Source organism: Nipponia nippon, unplaced genomic scaffold, assembly GCF_047370975.1.
Source record: "Nipponia nippon isolate SJK-2023a ecotype South Korea unplaced genomic scaffold, ASM4737097v1 scaffold_1, whole genome shotgun sequence".
Lineage (NCBI taxonomy): Eukaryota > Metazoa > Chordata > Aves > Pelecaniformes > Threskiornithidae > Nipponia > Nipponia nippon.
This window is the reverse complement of record NW_028262290.1, coordinates 111,632,485-111,654,222: the sequence shown is the minus strand read 5'-3', so window position 1 is coordinate 111,654,222 and position 21,738 is coordinate 111,632,485. Positions and strand designations below refer to the sequence as shown.

Genomic DNA, 21,738 nt, shown 5'->3' with positions numbered 1-21,738 from the left:
CTTGTGAGGCTTTGCTCAAGCATGGAGCTGCCTCCAAATGCTCTGTTTTGTGCCTTGCACAGCTTTGCAAAACTATTTGCTATGTTCTTAAAAAGTATAAAATAATGTTGCAAAATGCTGTGCTCATCTCTGGAGTCCTCTGTCCAGAAGCAGAGCTGGTACTTCTGCTGGCTGGCTCTGGTTGTGACTGGTTGTGATGCCACATTATTATGCACCGTCAGTGTTGAATCTAGGGGAAGGCTACAAGAGAACTGAACAGTCCCAAGATCTAGTAGCCCTAGTCTTAATTATCTTTTCAGTGTCTTACAAAACTTTATGAAGATGAGGTGACTGAGATGGACATTTTAAGAGGTCCACATGCCATTGCTGGCACATGACGACAGAGCTATAGAGAAGAAGAAACAACTTTCTCCATTCCTTTTACGATGTTAAAAGTTATTTTAGGACCTTTTTCTATTTCTGCTTTTTTTTTAATTGTTGGAAATACTAGTGGAACCAGCTAGTCCTCTTTAATTGAAGTATTGAACTCTTGTTTCATAAAGACTTCTCTAAATATACTGTTTGAAGCACCTGAAAAAAAAATGTTATCAAAAGCCATCAATCAGAGTTTGTCCCCAGAAAAAAACTTTTCCTGATCTTTAAAAAGGACAAAAAGCTGTGCAGTAGTAATAGTAATAATAATAAAATCTCAGCTTTTCTTTATTCGCTGTTGAAAATGAAAGCAGATAAAGGTACAACATTTTTCTTGGGTTTGAGTTCATTGCATTGACTTAATGTTGACTTGAGAATGTGCAGGTGAATGTTTCTTAGTCTTATCGTTACTTGCTACCACATTAAATCCTGCAAACTAAAATATGAACCTCTCTTTAGAGGGCAATCCTACTGATATCCGGGTATAAACTTGAGTAAAAATACTTTTGCTTGTATGAATGCAGCTACTCACAAGAGTAAAGTCCCCTTGCTAAGTAGAAGTAAGTTGGATCCAGACTGTGTAGTATCAGCCTAGTTATTTGCAGGGACATAGTGGGAAGCAGAAGTAATTTCTTTCATATTGTGCATCAAAATCCATTCAGATTTCCTAGAAGAGTCTGCTTTATTTCCACTTTATTAAATGTAGTCTTGCTTATCCTCATACCGATTGTGTGTGTGTGTTTTCTGAATGTATCTTCCTTTATTTATTGTAATATGGGAATATTGTATTTTGCAGTCTGTAAATTAGATATTTGATTCAATGCAGTGGCAGAACACAAGAGTGTTAAAAATGTCCAATTCCAGCAGGCGAAGCCAAGGGATGTTTAAAGCTTGGTGCATATAATGTTTATATTACATTAAGTACTGTGTTATTGCACAGGATGCTTATTGTTAATGTCTGTAGGGAGAATCAGTTCCAAAGATTTCAATTTCAATAAACTGATTATGCAGTTCCACCACATACAATTAGGAAGGTAGTAATGAAATGGTTATGAAGTCCCTTGGCATTCTGTAGTTGTTTTTTTTAATTTTGTAAATAACATCAGGAGCATTCTGGGGGGAAGTGTTTATGTATTTATTTATTATTGATTTAAAAAAAATACATTTAACATTACTAGTTATTACAAATCCAGTCTCAGCAACAGGAAGGAGATAAGCTGTTCCCACATTATTAAATGCAGGATGCCTAGGGAATTGAGGAGATTTATCCTTTATATAAATATATTAAATATTAATGAATAGTGATTACTGAAATTAATTTATAGCTGCATTTAATTTTCTAATAACCTTTCATAGCTTTATTCCTTTGTTGCAAACAATGCATATTTAAATACAGCCCCTTGACAAATACCTTGGATGACTATGGAATGATCTTGTCCACTGATCAGAGTGCTGCATGCACTTCACTGGATAAGAGAGGGAGGATGAAGTGGAAAGAGTTTGAATCTAATCAATGCTCTACAGCTCAAGAAGAGAGGCATCTCACATCTTCTGAGGGGCAACACAGGGAGGATTCAGAAACTTAGAAAAGGTTGATGTATCTTACTACAGTCTACATTTGGCCCTTTTGGGAGACAGCATCTATTATCACCTACTTTGAAAAACCTCAAAATATCTGGTTTTCTGTTTCTCATCAATTTGTGTGGAATGTTTTGAGTTTCTATAGCTCAATTTTCTTTAGGTTTCTTGGGACGAATGCTCGCATTTATCTCATGTGCAACTTTTTGTCCCCATGAGTTGGTTTTCTACTTTTCCAGCTGCCAATAACATTTATCGCTGTTTTGTGGTTTATTTTTGCTTTCATTTGAGCTCAAGTCTAGGCACAGAACAGGTCCAGAGGAAAGGTCAGTTCCAATTCTGACATGGATTTGTTGCATCATCTTGGACAGGTCAATCTTAGGCAAGATCACAATCTGTCTACTCCCTGTGCCTAAGTTTCCCTATCAGTGAAACAGGTGGGGGACATCTTATTTCTTCTCTTTTTTTACTGGTCTAAACAAATACATGCAAGACAGAGCTGAACTTTTCTGTTGTTTCAGGTAGCTAGAGCTAAGCTCTCGGACAGTAGGTTGGAGGTGAACCGTATCTTACTGTGGCTGACTGCAGAGCTTCTAAACTTCCAAAATTTTTATGAACTCCTTCTTTTCTTTTTGTTATTTTGATTTTTTTTCTATATAGATTACAGGTGGTAGAAACATAGTAAAGAGAGAAAATAGTTCTGCCATGTGTGCTTATTTTTTTCCTGTTCAAGCTTTGCCTGGCTTCTCTTGGGAATAAGACAAATGGATGAGTCTCAATCTGAGGGCCACTGGAGATCTATGGGGAATTTCCACAAATCTTCAATAGCCAAAGAGAAATAAGTTTTTGTGTCCTTTTCTTTCCCTGAGCATGGTTATAATTGGGCCATTACTATCCAACAGGAGGACTTTTGACATTCAGGAAACGAGTTTTCAGTGATTAACTAGATTTGTGTGATTAAATGTCCCTGAAAACTTCACAACCAATAAATTCATCCTCCTGTTGGCAAGACAGGGAGATAGTTGAGGGAGACTTGGGGAAGAAGACATAGAAGGAAAAAAGGCAGCCATGGATTGTCATCTTCAGAGGACATGGGGACCAATTCCCACCAGCTCAGCCATGGAACAGAAATAACAACAAAATTTCCAAACAGAATGGCATGCAGCGGTGTTGTACCTACAGCAGGGTGGCAAAGGGATCTGTACACGGTTTGGTAGTGCCAGTCACATGAGTTGCTTTGCTGAGTAATTCTCACTGTGGCAAACAGTGATGGGGAAGTATGTTATCTTCTTCATGTTAGGCTGATTTTAAACAGTGATGGTTTCTCAGTCTCATTTGAATTGTCTGCTAGTGTCTGCTACAGATCTGAAAACCAAGACGCTTTTAAATACATGATAGATTTATGATAAGAGGGAATTGGCAGGTTCCAGACATGATGAGAGCATGTCTAATGAAATGTTTAAGTCAGGTGGAATGCAGATCCCTCTGGTGGGGCACAAAGGGAGTGGTTCAGCACTTGCTTGGACCTTGGCAAACAGCACTGTTTGCATGTGCTCCTCCTGGTCTTTATTAGAAGATGGCTTGATGTTGACATGCCGAGTCAAACCTATGGAAGTTAATGAATGTCTTTTGTATTGAAATCAGTTAAGTTTGTGTCATGCCCTGCAAAAGTAAGTTCACTGCCCATGTAGAGCATCCCTGGCCACCAGGATGCAGCAAATCTCTTAGAGAACACAAGTTCCCTTTGAAGAGCAGATGTATCTAATTCAGGATCAAAACTGCAATTTGACCAAACAGGCATGCGTTAAATCAGCTAGATGCTCTCATATGTGTGTGTGTGTATATTTATTTATTTATTTATTTATTTATTTATTTATTTATTTATTTATTTATTTTTAAATCAGCAGAGGAGAGCTTGAAAAGTCTAAAACTGTTCAACACTCAGAACCAGGACAAGGTCCCTGGGAACACAGCCTGAGTGTTGGCCAACATGGAGTTGAGCAACATGTCAACAAACAGAGTGTCAGGGAAGACTGCAGGCCCTTCAGGAGTCTATTGGTTTGAGCATTGATTCAGACATGTGTATTAGAATACAAAGAGCTACTCTGGATCTTATCTCCTGGCCTGCTGCCAGGTTCATTTCGAAGCTCAATGTTTCACGCTGCCAGCCTGGGTAATCTATGCCTTTGTGCGTCTGGACATACCAGCTCTGCTTGCTGTTGGGGAAATGCTTGCTGTCCTCTTCATGAGACGGCAGACAACCCCTCTGCACTGCTCTGCCGTGCTATTTGGAGGCAAGCAATGTTCCATGAGAAGACGAATTTTTGAATAAAACTCACATTTTCAAGCTTTCCTACCCTCTGGAGTGAACATATGGAATCCAAAGCAGCTAGAGTATTGTACAAAGGTATTTCAACTGTATTGCAGTGTGCCTGTCTGAAAATTTGAAAGCAAGGTGTTCAGTCTGTTTTGCTGCTTGAAGGCGTTTCCAGTTCTGTCTGCCAGAGCAGAATCTCACAGAACTGGGTTTTGTGGTCAGGATCATAAAAATGACCAGTCCAATATACTGTCAGTGTATGTCCCTGTGTGTGTTTGAACCGTTCACATCAGTAGATGCCCAAAGATTAATCCTTTCTGCAGAAGTAGCCTTTAACACCTTCAGTAGCACTGCTGTTTAAGCTTCCTCACTCCACCTTGACCCTGCCCTGCCCTCTGCACTGAACCCATGTGGTGAACTAGATCAAGGAGCCCATCCTGCTGAAAATTTTTCTTGTGTTCTCCCCAGTCCAGCCTATATATCATTTCCCCCAGCTGGGTCACCACACAGGTGCATGAAAAAGCATGCCAGCACATCATGTTGTAGCAGATGCATAAACACATGGACTAGGTGCAGAAATATATGCCATTGCACCTTTATGTTCTTTGCAGAGGACATGATGTTTAAGCATAAAAATATGCACGCAGAAGGGGTTTTGTTTAGCTGTCACTTAATCCCCATGGCTGTACGTGTCGGCATGTGACTAGTTATACTGAAATTAAACAGAAATGTGTAGGCTTAAAATTGAACAGTAAAAGATGTTGACGTATGCCTGCCTAATCTAACACGTGTCAGGACCAGATCTATAAACTCCCAGCAGAGCTGGAGGACAGTGAGACCTTCACAGGATTCATCTTTTTGAGCAATCCATTGGAACTCTCCTGTATCCAGCTGAACTGTGTGAATGTCAGAGAGCAGAATTTGGCCAATTGGATGTAAATTTGGGAAGAAGTCTACCACCCCTGCCCTTGGCTTTTTCAGGAAAAACAAATATTTGCTGAGAACTTCTATGAGAGGAATAATAGTTACAGGGTTTTTTGCCTATTCTGTAATGCAGATTAGCATAGTGTGGTAATACTTATGTACTGTTTACACATGAAGCAACTACATGAAGTCCTTGGAAGAATTTAAACCATAGTAAGTAAATGAGTAGAAAGTCTTCATGGAGTACCATCATTGCTGCTGAAATGACTGACAGGGATAAAAGCTAATACTTTGCTAATCATCCTAGTTCTAATAAAGGTGGGGTTTTTTTGTCATTTTTATTCATGGTTTATTGGGCAGAAAATAATTCAGACCAATGTCTCAGAAGGTAGCAAGGCAATGTGTTCCCACAAAGACCACCTTGGGTCTTTTGTGCAAACGGGCCTGAACAGCTTGACAGTGATGAGCTTTTGGGTGAAAGTAGAGGGTTACCTGGTGACACAGTGGGACTAGCTGAAATAGTCATGAGTCTATATAAATGGTAGGGAATGCCAAAGAAATGGACTTGGGGAAAATTGGATGCAAAGTGGCTGTGAAAACTTTTGAGCCTAGGGGGAGAGTAGTGAGGCCTAAGCATTTTGCACTATTGAAGTGTACTTATTATGGTGAAGATGGGATCTAAGGAACTCCAGTGTCCACCTGGGAGCATTGCTGCAATCCTGCTGGATGAGGAGGCAGACTGTGGAAAATTCTCACCAGAAGGGTTGCTTTGGTGCATCCCCCTGTTCAGTGTTTGCTGCTGTTGTCTGATACATAGGGGATGGGAGCTTGATACAAAATGGACTGTGGAGTTGGGCTGTCTAAACCAGTCCTTGTTAGTTGGAAAGATGGGGGCTGTCACTTCCGATGCATTCCCAGGTGTTTGCCTCTGTGGTAGCACATGGAGAGGCTGTACAGGTCAGTCAGGTAAGTGAATCCATTTCAAAACTCTTGACTGTGGGTTGCATTTGACTGCTCAGTTTGGGATGTGAATTCACTCCTCCCAGCCTCTGTTAGCTCTGGGAAATTGGCCCCCAAGGTAAACTGAGCAGAAAAAATTTCATGCTAATAATGCTGTTAACTGCCATTACCACATCATTAGTATTTCTTGTCATTTATTCAAAGCGAGTGATAATTCCTTGATATTCACTGGCATTACAGTAGGAATGCCCTGTAGTTTTGTGTTGCAAAATCAGTCAAAGCTACCAAATGAGTTCTGGAAAATGAATGGACCCAGAACCTGCGGATTTCCTAGAGGAGGGAGGAAAGGGTTTTTAGCCTCTGGTTTGTGCACTTGGGGACCCATGAACAACAAGCTATTGTATTTAGGCTGAGACTGCATGAATGACTCTATATCTGCTCTGGAAAACGTTTGGGGGTTCAGAAACCGACACCCTGTGGTACGCGGGGACTGAGAGCTGACTAAGCATGGCTCTGGCATTCGTCTTGGTATACGGCACTCCTGTCATGACCTTTTGCAACTTCCAAGCATACCCCTTGAGAACAACCACAAACTGATGCATATTAGAGAAGCTAAGGGTTATTTAAATTCAAAGATTGGTTTGGAACCGAGTCGTTTGTCAAAGTGTAGGGTAGCAATGTGGTGGAAAATTCTATTTGGTTCTTTGTGGAGCGCAATTCAGTGAGATCTGGCCTCCAAATGTGAAAACTCGATCTTGGCTCTCCTGTTCCATTGAAAATATTTAAAAGTATACTAAAAGAGGAGAATGATGACAATGACACTTTTAATTACCTGCATTATTCACATCAGTTATATAAAATTTAAATAGCAAAAACATTTTAAACAAAAAAACTTTTCAAGTACAAATTCTGTTTGTGTCTTTTTGTCCCAGGATGTACTTTTACCCCCCAAATGCCGTAAACCCGTAAAAAACGGGATCTGTGGTGGTTGTAATTGGACTCAGTACAATCTGTTACAACTGAAAATTGCTAGCTAATTGAGAATTATTACTAAAATCAAGAATTTCAGGAATGGGGGCAGGGAGAGAAAGCTGTCTTTGGATGTTTTTTCAGCATGACTTTCAGCCTTGCTCAGGGGAGTTAAAATGAGATGACATTGGGAAGAAAAGTACCTCACCAGAGCTTGTAGTTATTGCTGTTTTGAATGCTTATGCAGCTGCTCCACTGGAGCCAGATTGATCCATTTCTAGGCAATGGTCATTATATATCGTTTCATACAGAAAATGCAATGCTTTTCTTTTAAGTTGTCCTTTCTGATGGATGTTATTATGCTGAATCTTATTGCATTATATTATAGTTTTGAAATATTAAGATATTTATGTCTTTAGTAAGTACAGGAGAAGAGTGTGAATATGATACAGTGTTTGAAAAGATTTGTCTTTACGGAGGAGGAAAGTATCCTTGGAAGATGAGCTGCTCCTATCAGGAAAATTCTACTTTCTGTTCCAGCATGAGAGGGTGAAGTGTGTGGGGCCTTCAGCTTCAAGGATGTTTTAAACCCCTGTGTTAGTGGCAGGATCTGTCACCCATCTACTCTGACTTCCTCCACTGTTCCCATTTTAATGCAAAGTATTTTTTTATTCCAAGTACAAAGTTATTCTCAGAAAATAGTGGGTTTAAAGGTTGCCTTACATGCTGCATTTAAGATTTTGTTTTTCAAGAGCCATCCCATCTTTAAAAACATAAGCAATTAAGCCCACATATTTTTAATATTCTTGAAGTCACTGTTTCACGGGTTTTGTCCAAGAATCCTCATAAAAGAGGAGGAAAACAGCACAGAAAAAGGGGAAGTTGAGGAGAGGGGAGCCAAGGAAAGCAACTATAGCCTGAAACCGATTCTTTCCTAGAAGAGGTAGGTCAGGTGTCGGACTTCAGGTGCATGTATGTTATGAGAGCGCAGCCCCAGTGAAGAGCCCTGGAGAAAAATGGGATCACTGGAGGAGTGCTTTTTTCCACTTTTTGAAAGATCAGCCCCTACTAAACACAGTGAGCGCCGGCAGCCATACTGCTAGATGAGCTCCCTTTCACCATGTTTCTCCCTGTCAGCCCCTAAGTCTGCTGCTTGTGGCTTAGGAGAACGGATATTCATCCTGCTCGGCCCCTCTCCTGGCACTTTGTGTGCCGCAGAGCAGCACCGCAGCCCTCTCCCACTTAACCCAGTGGTATTTCAGAGCAGCTGAGCTGCCAGGACTGCTGCTGAGGGGTCCCAGCGCAGAAGTGCTGCAGGTAGGACTGTACTTAGAGACCCCAGCCGCAGTGCAGGCTCCCCTGAGAAAGCACAGCATCCCTGCTTGCAACCCGCTGTGATAACCTCCAGCCCCAGCACATGACACAACGCAACCATCGTGCCATCCTGCGAGTTGGTGTGTCAGGTGCATGCACTGTCATATAACCCAGTGTTTAAGATCTCAAACGTTGCAAAAGTCAGAGGTACTTTAAAGAAACCTTATACTTTATTATAAAACAGCAAGCCTGTAGCTTACTGCCACGATTTGTCTCAGTGTTAGTATGTGAGAGGAAATGAAACTTACAGGGAAGAAAGTAACTTCCGTGCAAGGAATTTTCATGCTGTTCACAACAGATACCACTCTATATTCATTGTGTACTCACATCTGTGCAGCTGCCAGAGCCTGGTTCTTCAATGTCAAACAAAATTCTGTAAACTAAAAAAAAAAAAACTTTAAATTCCTATGAAGCCTTGCAAAGCGTTGCAACCCCTCTAAGACCTGAGGGTAGTACCACACACTCTGTGCACAGAGTCTGCTCACAATAATGAAGTTGTATACTGAGATCTTTACAGTATCGAGCCAAATACAGCTTGCTGCAACATGCTTTTCTGCACCAGAGACAGTGAAAGTAGAAGCTCAAGTCTCCTTCAAATGAAACTCCAAAAGGAATGCCAAACTGCATAGTCTTCTGTTGCTCATCAACTGGATTTATACTCTGTATCTATTTTAAAAGCATTTCCTGTTGTTGTTTTTTTTTGGCTCAGGTTAACAAAGTGTAGGAATGTGTCGCTACCGTCTGCTGTTTTGGGGAACCCTGTTTGTGTTCAGTTTTTTAAAAGAAAGGATTCAGAGGATGCTGTTGTAGAACATGCGCCTCCTGTGTGCTTCTCTGCAGATAACCTGTAGGCTGCTGGAGCTGTGCAGAAGGGGCTTGCATTTGTCCCCCGATCAGTGCTCCACAGTAATCTTCGCCAAAAGCAGAGTTAGGACATGTTTCAGCAGTGAACCAAAAGAGCAGCATCAGAACAGGAGAATTTTCATCGATAACAGATCATGTGTTCAGCTAGCTAAGGACGAAAGAAAAAGATATTATAAGTCTAAGTAAGCCTGTGGGTGTGTATTAAGGACTTAACTCAATTTGAAAAATGCTGCCCAAATTTGTTTCTACTGTGAGTAAAGTGTTTCTAAGCCTCAGATGAGCCATTATATTTATCCAGCGTGATATCTGTTAAAATATTTTTGAATGAAGAGCCTGTATGGAGCATACATAATAAGATAGCTTTTGTGAGCATGTTTGTATTCCTGATAGATGAGAATGGCTCATTTGGAGCCATCCCAATTTTATGCTGTTTAGGAGGTGTGCTAGATCCCACATGAAAACCCACAAGAAAATGTAATTAGTGGAACAAAATTTAGTGCATATGCCCCACGGCTAGTTTTTACATTGCAGCAGCTTTGCTGTTAATTTTTCTTCTTCTTCGAAGTACTGAAACCAAGAGATTATCAAGTTAGGGACCTAATCACATCACAGAATCAAGTATTATTTTCTAGTGCTTCCATATCTTTTTCCTAAAGAATATTTTTAAAGGGACCCAATTGTCTTTTCATTAAGAAAATAAAACAACCAGGCTCATAAACTTTGACCTTGGTTTGTAATCTGGCAGGACCCAGCTAATGGAAACACTCCCACCGAAATAAAATGGTCAACTTTCTTGAGTAAAGATTTGTAGGATCTGGCTTCTCGTTCACCGAGTTTCAGGCCAAAGCAAATTTTACAGCCAAGTTATAAATATTTGAAAAATGGGAAGCATAACACCGACAAAACCTTAACCACAGAAGCATAAGCAGCACAGTGTTATAATCTGCCAGTGCTGTTTTGACAGTGGTTATATGATAATGCAATCGAGGCCTGGAGCACTTTTAGGTAAATGTATCAATACGAACCTAATTTACTTAGACCTTTGTGTAGTCATTCACATTAAAAATCTCTAGCACTCTGATGTATAGAGCTAGACAGTTTCTTTCTCCCTGATTTATACCAAACAGGTATATGTTAAAGTACACGATAAATAGGCAGAGTATTAAATTGCTGAGGCAGTGTTTCTTCACACTTTTCTTCAGACCACCATTTACTAAACAATATCATAAGAGCTATATATCCTTCGGAGTGTTAATATGTAACCAGAACAAACAGAGGACATAGGAAAGGTGGAGAAAAGTTAGATATATAAGCAAGAAAAAGTGAGTTATTGATTTTATTGACTGGTCTGTTAACTTCTGACATTGCAATAAAGCCTTATTTATTTGTATACAGAAGACTCAATTACATAGATACATATCATTTTAACAACTGGGTTATTTACAGGAGAATTGCAGCTTCATAAATAATATAGACCTGCATTTCTCAAGCTGATGTTTATCCATTGTTACCATTTAGGGAGTTGTGGTGTCCACAAACGCTCTTCAGAGGAAAGTCATTAGAATAACACTAAGTGAAAACAGTGCTATTATAACAATACACGTGCGAAGTACACTAACACATACAAGTGGTGTGCTTCACCATGACTGAAGTAAAACCCACTGCATCCTGGTTTTGTATACAACTGTCTTATGAATGTCAATTGTACATATTATGGTAAATAGATGGATTTTCCCTGGAAGCTTTTTAAATACCTTTTTAACTGAGAAGACAGTAAGTATGGATATGAGTATTTTTTGTTTTGTTTTAGTGTGTTTTTAATCTAGACTGAGTTTGAACACAAGCATCTCTTGCTGAGTTAAATCTTAGTGCGTTGTTATCTATATAATCAACAGGTCCTACGGAATAACAAGGGGAGCAATCTGGGTGCTGGTTAATGGAATGACTGGTTGTGACCAGAATCTCACTTGGGACTATATAGTTGGTAGTGAGGAAATATTATTTCCTTTAGCAGTCCTTCAGTAGCCAGCACATGGAGAGAGTTAAAGAGAGGCAAGATGAAGAGAGTAGGAGCTTTTTGTGCTGATACAAGGATGCAAGGAAGGCATGCAGCGGCTTTGTCTCAAAGACAATATGAAGTTATCCAGGAGAGCCAAGTGCGGATTCCTTCAACGTGGAGGAAAGGCAACTGTAGAGCCCAATTGCACAGACATTGCACCATGTCCAACATTAGGTGTTTGCCCTAAAGATAGGGTAGTGTCAGATGATAAGTCTGTGACTGGAGGAAGCTGCATACTGGCAATACTGCCGATGCAACGACTCTAATTGACGTGCTCCTTTGGTCCAGGACTTCTGTAAGCTTTGAGGGCCCAACAACGCTCTCTGCGTGTGAGATGAAAAGAGCTGGCGAAGGTTGCACAGGAATTCTCTGGTGGTTGGGCATTGAGCCTAAATCTTGCTTTTGCCAGATTAGCTCCTGATCTTTCTTTCCCTTATGGCAGCCATAAGGAATGGATAGTGGAAGTGTTGGCTATTTCAAACCAACCCTGACTGAGTTTTGCACATCCTCAAAGCCAGGGATGCTAGAAGAAGATATTAAGGAGGCAATGGCAGTCCACTTCTGGAAAGCACATCAGGTGTGCTGAGCCATTTGTTGGCTGCTGAGGGATCTGCCTTGTAGGAAAGCTGGGCCCAGGGTCCTCTTTGCTCCAGGTCCTCTGTGCTCCACTGTGGCCAGACACAGGACAGCTTCTGCCTAGAAGCAACACAGCTGTGTCAGAGTGGCACACAGTGCGTGTGTATAGAGCACCAAGTGAGCACAGCTGTGTGGCTTCCACACCAGGACTGGCTTCTGTCAGCTCAGCTGCAAGTATGGACAAAGAAGTTCAAATCTGTTTGTCTCTATGTACCTCTAGACATGGTCTTATTTTTTGTAAATATAGCTAGAGTCTTCTAAAGGGTTGCATGGGTCAAAATCAGATGACAGAGCTCTTACAGAAATATAGAATAGTTAAAAAATATTTTCTTTAAAAACATTTTTAGAAGGAATCAGTGATTACTTTTTGCCCAACTCCAAATTATGTTTAGTAGGCACGTACACATCGTCTGAGATCTGACATAATCCTCAAAATAAAGAATATGACAAATGGAAGCTGATGCTGGTTTTGTGTTGTTGTGTAATGGAGTTAGAATAATGACAGGACAATAATATAATAGAATTCTGCAAAGCCCTCACTCTACTTGACTTTAAGTGGAAGTAAAATCTTAGAAATGAGAGGACAATAAAATAATGCTTTGTAAAAAGGATAAAAGAATAATGTTGCCTAAGTCTATTAGTGACATAACACACTATGAATGCACTTAAATTAATAGCATCTTTTACCAGTAGATATTTTTCAATTACTGTAATGCTGAAAAAATAAACAGAACAATAATATAAAAATGAAAGGTATGTAGGAAACTAATTTGTTTAAAAATATGTATCTATATAGAGAGAGGCATACATACATGTATGACCACAAGCATTCTCATGGATTAGAAACACTTGGTATATGCCGTATAATTTAATCCTGTTAGGATGTATCACAGTGCCCTCTCTCACTCTTTGAAGCAAGTTGCCTGCTACTTGGTATTTTGGCAAAGCTAAGTTGTGTGGCTTCTTTTTGCTTTTATCCTTCCTGCACGGCTTGTTGTTACAAAGAGGTCTTGCCATGACAAGGCGTTACTAACCAGGAGATCTTTCATGCAATATGGCTGTCCTGGGATACATACCTGTTATGTGTAAAGTTTTTTTTAACCTCTGCTGTGTTCTTAAACATTTCCTAGAGAACTAATCCAATACATGTGAAATCCAGTGGGAATCTGACTCACATAAAGGCAAGATCAACATATTACAGGAAAAGTATCCAAATCTTTGTAAACCACTTGGTTATTTCCCTGCAGATCTGTTTTAGGGTATTTTTAGTGCGCGAAAGACCATCTTAGTGGTTGCTGTGGAGTGTTTCACTATCATTGTCTGGTAAATAGCTGCTCAAATTCGGGAGGCAGACAGGATGATAATGCTGACTACTAGTTCTTTAGGTCTTTTTTATATTTGTAGCTTTTGGTCTACAGAGGAGGGAGGGAATGGAAGCGTGTGTGGGAGGGGGAACCAAAAGCCCTTGCTGTGTGTTTTAAACTTGGTTTAGTGATGGTCAGGCTTGACTTAGCTTGCAAGACCTGGCCGGCAGACTGAATGCTCTTTAAAAACAGATAAACATAAAGTGTTTGGGAACGCCTGGCAAAAGCTCCTTGTAAATAGTCACTACAATTGATTTCAGACAATAATAAAGAGACAGAAGTTAATTCAGTTCAGGATTTACAAGATCTGGAGGCATGCATACCATGAGTTTCTGCAGCTCCCAGCCAACACTTTCATTTGAAATAATGGCTCACCCTGCTGAGCCACATCATGAGAACTTGCCGCAGATATCAAACGGCACAGGCTTCTTTTGAAGAGGGAGGGATGTTGAATTTTTGTAGCTAGGAATTTCTGAAGGTATATGTGCAGCTAAATAGGTTTATAATGTAGCCTTACCAGTTTTGTGATTTACTCTGATCTAGGAGCATGGTCTCCTGCATACAGAGTTGCTGCCACTGTTAAGGTTTCCTCCTGGATCTCAACTGGACTCCTACAGTACGCCGCTCTGTGGGACGGCTCTTTCAAGAGTCTCAATAAAGTCTGAACAGCTGAACAACCTGTAATGAGACACTTGATGGAGCTGCCCCACAGGGCTGTGTAAAGACCACAGCAGAGAGTGTGAAATTGTTAAAGACACCACAGGGATGAAACCAGACAGTGAACTCAGTAGCAAGAGTGATAAACCACTGTTGCTTGACCATACTTGCTAGTCAGGATGCTCCAGTAGGAGTTTACATATATTGTGGGGTGCATTTTGCTGAACACTGGCTCTGCTGAAGATCTAAGTGCCAGGTGTTGTTACTGGGTTTAATCGAACGCTTCCTCCCTTAACTGGATATTCCCCACTCACCGAACCAGATGATTTGAATTTCTAAACAGGCTCTCCTAGGATTGGTATGACACTAGGTTCATCCCCTCCCCACCTTACAGTTTTTCCTTCCAGTCTCTAGAAGGTGTCAAAGCTGCGAGTTAAATTTCTGTTATCAGCCACCTACCTGTACCCTATCCTTTCTAAATAAGTCTATCGAAGTAACTTGTAAAAAGCAGATGTCTAACGTGCTACCCTTTTCTTCCAAGCAGAAGCCTGAATTACTGTGCACGAGAGGCTGTCCACAGGTATTGCCTGGCTTTCAGTAGCCTGTAGTGCCGGCAGCCAAGCCCACAATATGTAAATTGTGCAAGGTTCCCCAGGCAAACAGCAATGTATATCATTATAAGATACCATCATAGTCTACCTTATTTTGGGGAGGGTGCAGGAGTCAGATGGGGAGGGTGAGTGTCAGGAAGTTGGATTTTTGGTGGAAAGCTTGCCCTCTGCCCTGTTAGGAATAAAAATGCATGCATAGATAAATGCTGTAAAAATCATGAAGAAATCTTAGTTAGCTATAAAGATGGCAAACTGTAGCAGTTGTTCCAAAATAGATGCTCTTTAATGTGCTCACTCTTTGGCACTTAGTAAGCTTCCAGGGATGGAAAGAAAGGAAAGTTTAATTTAGAGAAGCCTCCTGCCCTTCTTAGGTAGGGATCAGCTGCCCAACATGAAATAATAATGCATTCAACTGTCCATCTTCTGGTAAGTAACCTTTATCATCATTGCATTCACCAGCACTAACAGCAAACAGTGAGTATGAAATGTATGAATTCAGGGAAAACTGATAGGGTCTTTGTGACCTTAATGTGATTATATTTGTGCTAATGCATACAATATAAAAGAAACTAGAACTCTCGATATGAAGGGTCCAATTCATAAAAAATGTATGTACCATTAACAAGGCATTTTTATGCACTGTACTTAGGGGGTGAAGAAAAGTAGAATGAGTCTATTTTGAATAAAGAACATACTTTTGCAATTATATCCCTTCACCTTTTCTGCAGTAGCAACTCTTCTTTTCTCATATGAGTATCTGAAGTGGAAGAATATTCATAAAGGCACCAAGAGAAAGAAGAAAAGACAAGACAATGAAAGAGGAGCAAAAATAAAGATGGGAAAGAAGAAAATTTAAGGCAGTTGGGAGAGCTGGGCTTTTGCATTATCTGTGATTTTTGTGCCTTAGTATGGTAGTTTTTTTGTTTGGTGGTAAATATAACTGGTGGTTGCCCAGGAGAAGTTCTCTGTAACATAAATCACTTTAATAGCCTGATTTTCATTATAAACAGTCATGGAGTTTTAATGTTATCAGTCCTGATCCAGAAAGATGCAGGTGCGTAAATACAAGTCAAGATCTGTGCATACGGGTAATGAGCACAGTGATTTCAGCTACCTTATGTGTCTTGTGGGAGGAGATCCTTTAGGAGAAAATATCCCCAAGGACCAGGCAAAGGCAAGATTTTGTGTTCTGCTGGCAAAATGATTTTGAGCTCCGCAGTGATTTTGGTAGTGTTGCAGTAGCAACTGCGTTGCAGTTTCAGATAAGTATAAAACTGTGGGGTTTTACTTACTTAAGTACCAAATGATACAGTCAGTAAAGCGAATCTGCTCTATTCGTTCTGCTATCTAATTCAATCCATTTTGTATGCAGGATTTTTAGCTTTTCTGTATAGGATATTGCATTGACATATATGTCAATATGGTAGATCAATATGGCATTTTCTTATCACACCACAAACATTTTCAAAGGTAAACTAGAAGGTTTTTGTACATAGGTAGGGGAAAATTAAGAGTGAGAGTTATGTGAGTTGAGACAATCTGACATTGTGGAAGATAAGCACACTACTTGTATGTTGTGCTAAAATGATCGAACAGTAAAATAATGATATTGACATTGCAACATTGTTAGGTTTCAGAGTTAACAGGTGCTGGTGGTAATTCTGCACACACCCAGATCTCTACTTGTTTGGTTTTCTTTGTGAGGCTGAAATCACTACCTAAAAATAAAAGCGTGGAATCTGAAGTAGAGGTCAGCAGGAAAAGGTGAATTGCTTAACAATCTGTGGGATAACCTGATACTTAGAGAAGTTTTATACAATCCAGATGAGTGGATTGTGTGCCACATCTTTGTTGTGGACTGGAAGAAGACAGCTGTCTGACTACTTAAATTAAATATGAGAAGTCCAAGCTTAAATTCATACCTTTCAGTGGGTGATTCATTATTCTTATTTAATTTCTGAGCTTGATTTTCTTTGCTGAGGTAACAGGAATATCTCCTCTGATAACCGTAGGATAATACCAATGTAAAATGGATTCAGCATAAAATTCCATTTTTCTCTCCTGCAAGTATAGTAAAATTTAGATGTGTTTGTGAAATTGTGTAGCAATCTGATTACCAAGGTTTTAGGATGAGGTGATATGGAAAGGCTTCCTACCTACATGTCCAACCTCTGAGGCAGCAGGAAAATGAAAATAGTGAAATTAAGAGCCACAATATGGTGCTTCGTGGCAGAATGAGGATTATTTGGAGGGAATGTTACATTTTTTCATTATCAGCTGCATCTTTTTCGTTCAGCTATTAAATTTTGTTCGGCAAGATTGCTCCTGGTATAATTGCTGACAATTAAGGGTTCATTTAATGAAGAGCTGAGTTACTTTAATCAGAGATGATGGACTTTCACACACCATACCCAATAATTTGAATATTATCAGTCGGTCTATTTAATTTCTTTAAAAAAGTTATCATTTTTTCTCCTGATAATATGGCTTATGATCTAAATGCAGCTATATTACATGCTCAGACTATGAGTTTATTAGTTTTAAAAATGTAAGACTATTTTTTCTCACAGGCAGTATTTTCACTTTAATGATTTCATTCTTAAAGCTGTATCTTTAATGTGAATTGGCTCAATGTGTAAGAAAAAAGTCTACTCTTGATTTCTTATTGTTACAGTTACTGAGAGATAAATACAAGTAATTTAATATTTTTAAATTTTAATATGAACTGTTGCTTGAGATTCTGTGTTCTTTTATTAATGTTGATTCATTTAAAATATTTGCTTAAATGGGTATCTCAGAAGGATTTATGTATTCTTTTGATTACTGAAAATCTAGTATTATTACATTTGATCCTGCTTGTTTTTCAAAGCTTTGAGTGCTAAAGAGAGGTGGCCCAGCATCTCCCTGGTTCTGACAAAAATGTGAGACACATTGAATTTATTCTTGAAGACCATGAGGAAGTTACTCATGTCCGGATCACCTGCTGAGGCTGGTCCTATGCTGTGGTTTGAGCATTGGCTTTGAGTGAGCTTTGGTGCGGAGTCCGGGAGGAGATGCTAGTGTGCATCACGCCTTTGAGCAGGTACAAGCACGCATCTGCAGATGAACCAGGAGGTCCAGGACAGAGCTGGATGTACGTGTTTAATGCACTTCGTTGTGTATCCTGTAATGCTCTTCATCACAGTCACATTTGCCAGTCAGCTGCAGGTTCCCTGCGGGCATCCGACTTCATGTGAGACAAGGGCCGCTGGGACGGGCAGTGCATCCAAGTGCAGGGTGCTGGGGAACACGTGCAGGTTCACCTTGCCAGAGCTGCTGGAAGCCCTGCAGCAGCCAAGGAGTCACAGAGCGGTTTTGTGTTTTGACTCATGCTTTCCTGAACAGTGTAACTACAGCTCAGGAGATCTAGGTGCCTAAATGGTGCTGATTTGAGAATCCGGATCCGAGTCCCTCTGTCCATTAGTTGCTCATTTGTAAAGTAGAGTGTTCCCTGCTTCATGGGGCACTGGGAGATGAAGACATTTAAAACTGAATAACCTGTTGTGTTGCTGAAGATGTGTAAGAGACAAAAGGAAGCAAACTGTGGAAAGCCTGTTTATAACTAGTGCGTTTACAGTTGTAATTTTGTAAGAGGCTCGGACGCCTTGGGATGTGGAATTTTTTTTCCTTCTGATGTTTTTCATATAGTTTTCTCATTTTTAAATCAAGTATTGTTCAACAAGGTTTTTTACTTGGTTTTGGGGATTTTATTTTTTTTTTTCTGTTTGATAAAGGGAGAGGAAGGTTGCCTTTGTTTTACTTAGCTTTATTTTAAATAATATTTTATTTTAAGTGGGTTATTTTACAATGTTTACAGTGCACTTCAGTTTTTTATTGTGTCATGCCCTTCCAGCCCCTTGGTGGGATGAGAGGTGAGCGTATGTATTATATAATTTATAATTAATTTATGATGAATCACATATGAAGAATGCTGCTTATTAAATATTAAAGCCTTGTCTACAGTCATGGCCGTACCATGGCAGTAGCACTCCTGTCTGTTCGTATGGTACTACTGAGCAAACTCATTGACTTAGGCTGTGATGGCAGCACTCAGTTATAAGAGAAGTCTTAGCTCCCTGCCTAAGCAAATGCGGTTAAGGAGAATTACTTCTCTTTCCAGACTAGGTGCGCTGTTACTGCCTACTCCCTGCCCCTTGTGCACCAGCAATTGGAGGTGTAATGAAAGTTCAATCTCTCCAAAGTGTAGTTGAGAACCGAGAAGGTGCTGCTGGTAGCTCCCCAGCTCCGTAGGGACTGCTATGAGTCCCGATTCCTTGCTGCCATGCCCCTCGCTGATAGAAAGCTGAGCAGCGTTGGAGGATAGCCTAACAGGAGGTAATGGCCTGAATCTGGACAAGTGGAAAATCTAGGCTAGAATTTGATAGGACGTTTTCATTAGTGAGGACTGGAATTTGGACAGGGGAATAATTTACCTGCAGAGGTCATACCAGCATCTGGAAGTAATGAAGTCCCAAATAGAAGTGGTAAAACAGAGGGGAAAAACAATGCAGGGGATTGTGCGCTGCCAGTTTAGAGCAATGGTCTTAATGAAGGTATTTTTCCGAATTAGTAGCAATGAGTCTGTGAATCAGAAATAGTAGCTGTGACCCAGAGCTCTCCTGACTCCTCAGATCCTCTGAAATCAGAGGAATCCACCTGATAATCGAACACTATAAGGCAGAAAAGGAAAAGTAGCCTTCTACCAGTGTTTTGTACTCTGCTTCACCTTCCTGGGAGCTTTGACCTATGCATCTCACTGAAGATAGCGTACAGCAAGGAACAAATGCTGTCACTGTGTGTGATGCAACAGAACTTAACCCTGAAATCCTCGCTTCGCTGTATTTACTGCCAGCCCAGCAGGCAGATTTTCCTGTGTGTTTTGGAAGGAACCTTGTGTGGCTGTTGTAGCAGGTAGATTAGAAGGGGCATGAGAGGAAATGTGAGAATTTCAGTCTGAGAATACAGCATGCATAATTTCATATAGGGTGTCGTGTAAGACCACATTCATGCACGTGAAAGTGTGTTCTGTTTTGCTGAGATGCCTGCATCATATGGAAACTGAGCTAGAAGCAGCAGGCAGAGCACTCGAGCACTGAAATAGAGAGATACATCATCTGCGATGAGTGACCATATGAAAGGAACGTAGTCCTAAGTAATTCCAATTAATACAATGCAAAAGGAAAGGAGTGTAATTAATTTTGGCTTTATGATCCTATATAACCCATTTGTGCTACATACAGCTTGTGAGATGAAATATTGCAAAATCCTTAGGGTGCAGATAACAGAAAACAGTGGTTCTTAGGATGGCTGCACCATGTAAAAACATACTAAAGCACAAGCATATTTCTTCAGAACTTCTTATTTATTTTCTGACACCTCAAGCTATAGTAATTGCAATAAAATCTAATTCTAGTGAATATTTGACTTGAGTTTTGTTCTTCCCCCCAAGCTTTCATAGGACAATTTAATGACGTGACAGATTATCAGGAGCTTGTTTTAATATTAATTAAATCACACACAAAGACAAAATCCTTAGTCCTTAAAATTACATAAACAAAATTGATTTATAAGATTTGATCTTAATGGGGAGTGATATGTTCATTGGTATTGAGCCTTTGATCTAATATCACTTTATGCATACAGCTGTGATAAGAAGATTAAAAAAAACCGTAATAATATGTGGAAATTACCAAAGGTAAAATTGTGTTTAGTAATATAGCACTTTATTTTGTATAGTAGGAACCCATACTGAAGAAAACCTCTTTGGTCTTAGGGATGGCAGCAGCAGTAGGATTGTAATGCATTTGAAAGAAACAATTTTCACTGAATCTCGCATATCTAGTTACATTTCTTTCTTTTCAAGTAACTCGGATGAGTAAATTATACATAAAAAATTTAGTGACTGCGTCTCTTTTTGCACGTTATTAGGCAATTGTTGGAGTCCTCACTGATTATAGGAGGTCAGCTTATTCTCATTATTAAATGACAGTGGTCATTAAAATGCCAAACATATTTTTATAGAATTCCCTTTATAAAATGTCAGCAAGTCTGTAGGTTTTTATTAGTTCCGAATCAGATATTTCAATAGACTGTTTTTAAGCATTCCCAAAGCAACGTCCATTTCTGACTTTTTGAGACCACACAAAAATATTACAAATTAATCAGATTTTCAGATTTCTGCATAATAACTCTGCACATTTATTGTTTAATCCTATTCTAAAATGCTGTTATGATTGACACCTTGCTGTAGAGATAGAAGTCAATTGAATAATATGTAGCAGTCAATTTTATTTGTACCTTAATGTGCTGAAGTATTTTTTTTTCGCATTTCCATTATTTATAAGTCTGTCCCCTTGGAGAATATATAGAAGAATTTGTTTTAAATGAGCTGATAATACCCTCTTTAAAATTTATAAGTATGACAGAATCGTATCCTTTTTCCTTACCGCTCCATGGTGTGCCAGTAAACTGGTTCTGAATTATCTTGCACTTGCTATTCATAGGACAAACATTGGAAAAGAGCATCTTGTTAAGGTTTACTTAGAACGGCATTTCAACCGCTCATCAAAAAAACCTAACAGAACAGAAGCTATCGTACCAACCAGGAAACCTGATGCTGTTACCAGGGTTTTCTTTTTAAGAGACCACAGTACTCTTGCAGCTACTTTTGGTACTTGCTGTCATTCTTTCAGCTTCAAAGATAAATGTGGGCCTGATCATGCCATCAGCCCTGAAAAACTTTGTGAATCAATGCGAGTGCTTCACCCAGAGGAAATGGAGGATTGGGACACAGTTTTGAAAACATCTTGGCACTTTTATACAACTGATAGGATGTTTTTCTTTCTTTTTTTCCTTTTCAAATCTGTATTGCAGACTTCAGCAAAATCCAGTAGGGTCGGACTGTGTTCTGTGCTTAGCAAGTCATTAGTGCCCCGCATATAGTTCGATTGCTGGATATTGATCATCTCAATAAAT

The 21,738-nt window shown here is 39.7% G+C and overlaps 1 protein-coding gene across 2 annotated transcripts in view; it reads left to right on the top strand.

Annotated features, from left to right (window-relative positions):
* The window catches only part of POU6F2 (POU class 6 homeobox 2), a 313,847-nt gene that overhangs the window by 111,290 nt on the left and 180,819 nt on the right, over positions 1 to 21,738 (top strand). The window lies entirely within an intron of this gene.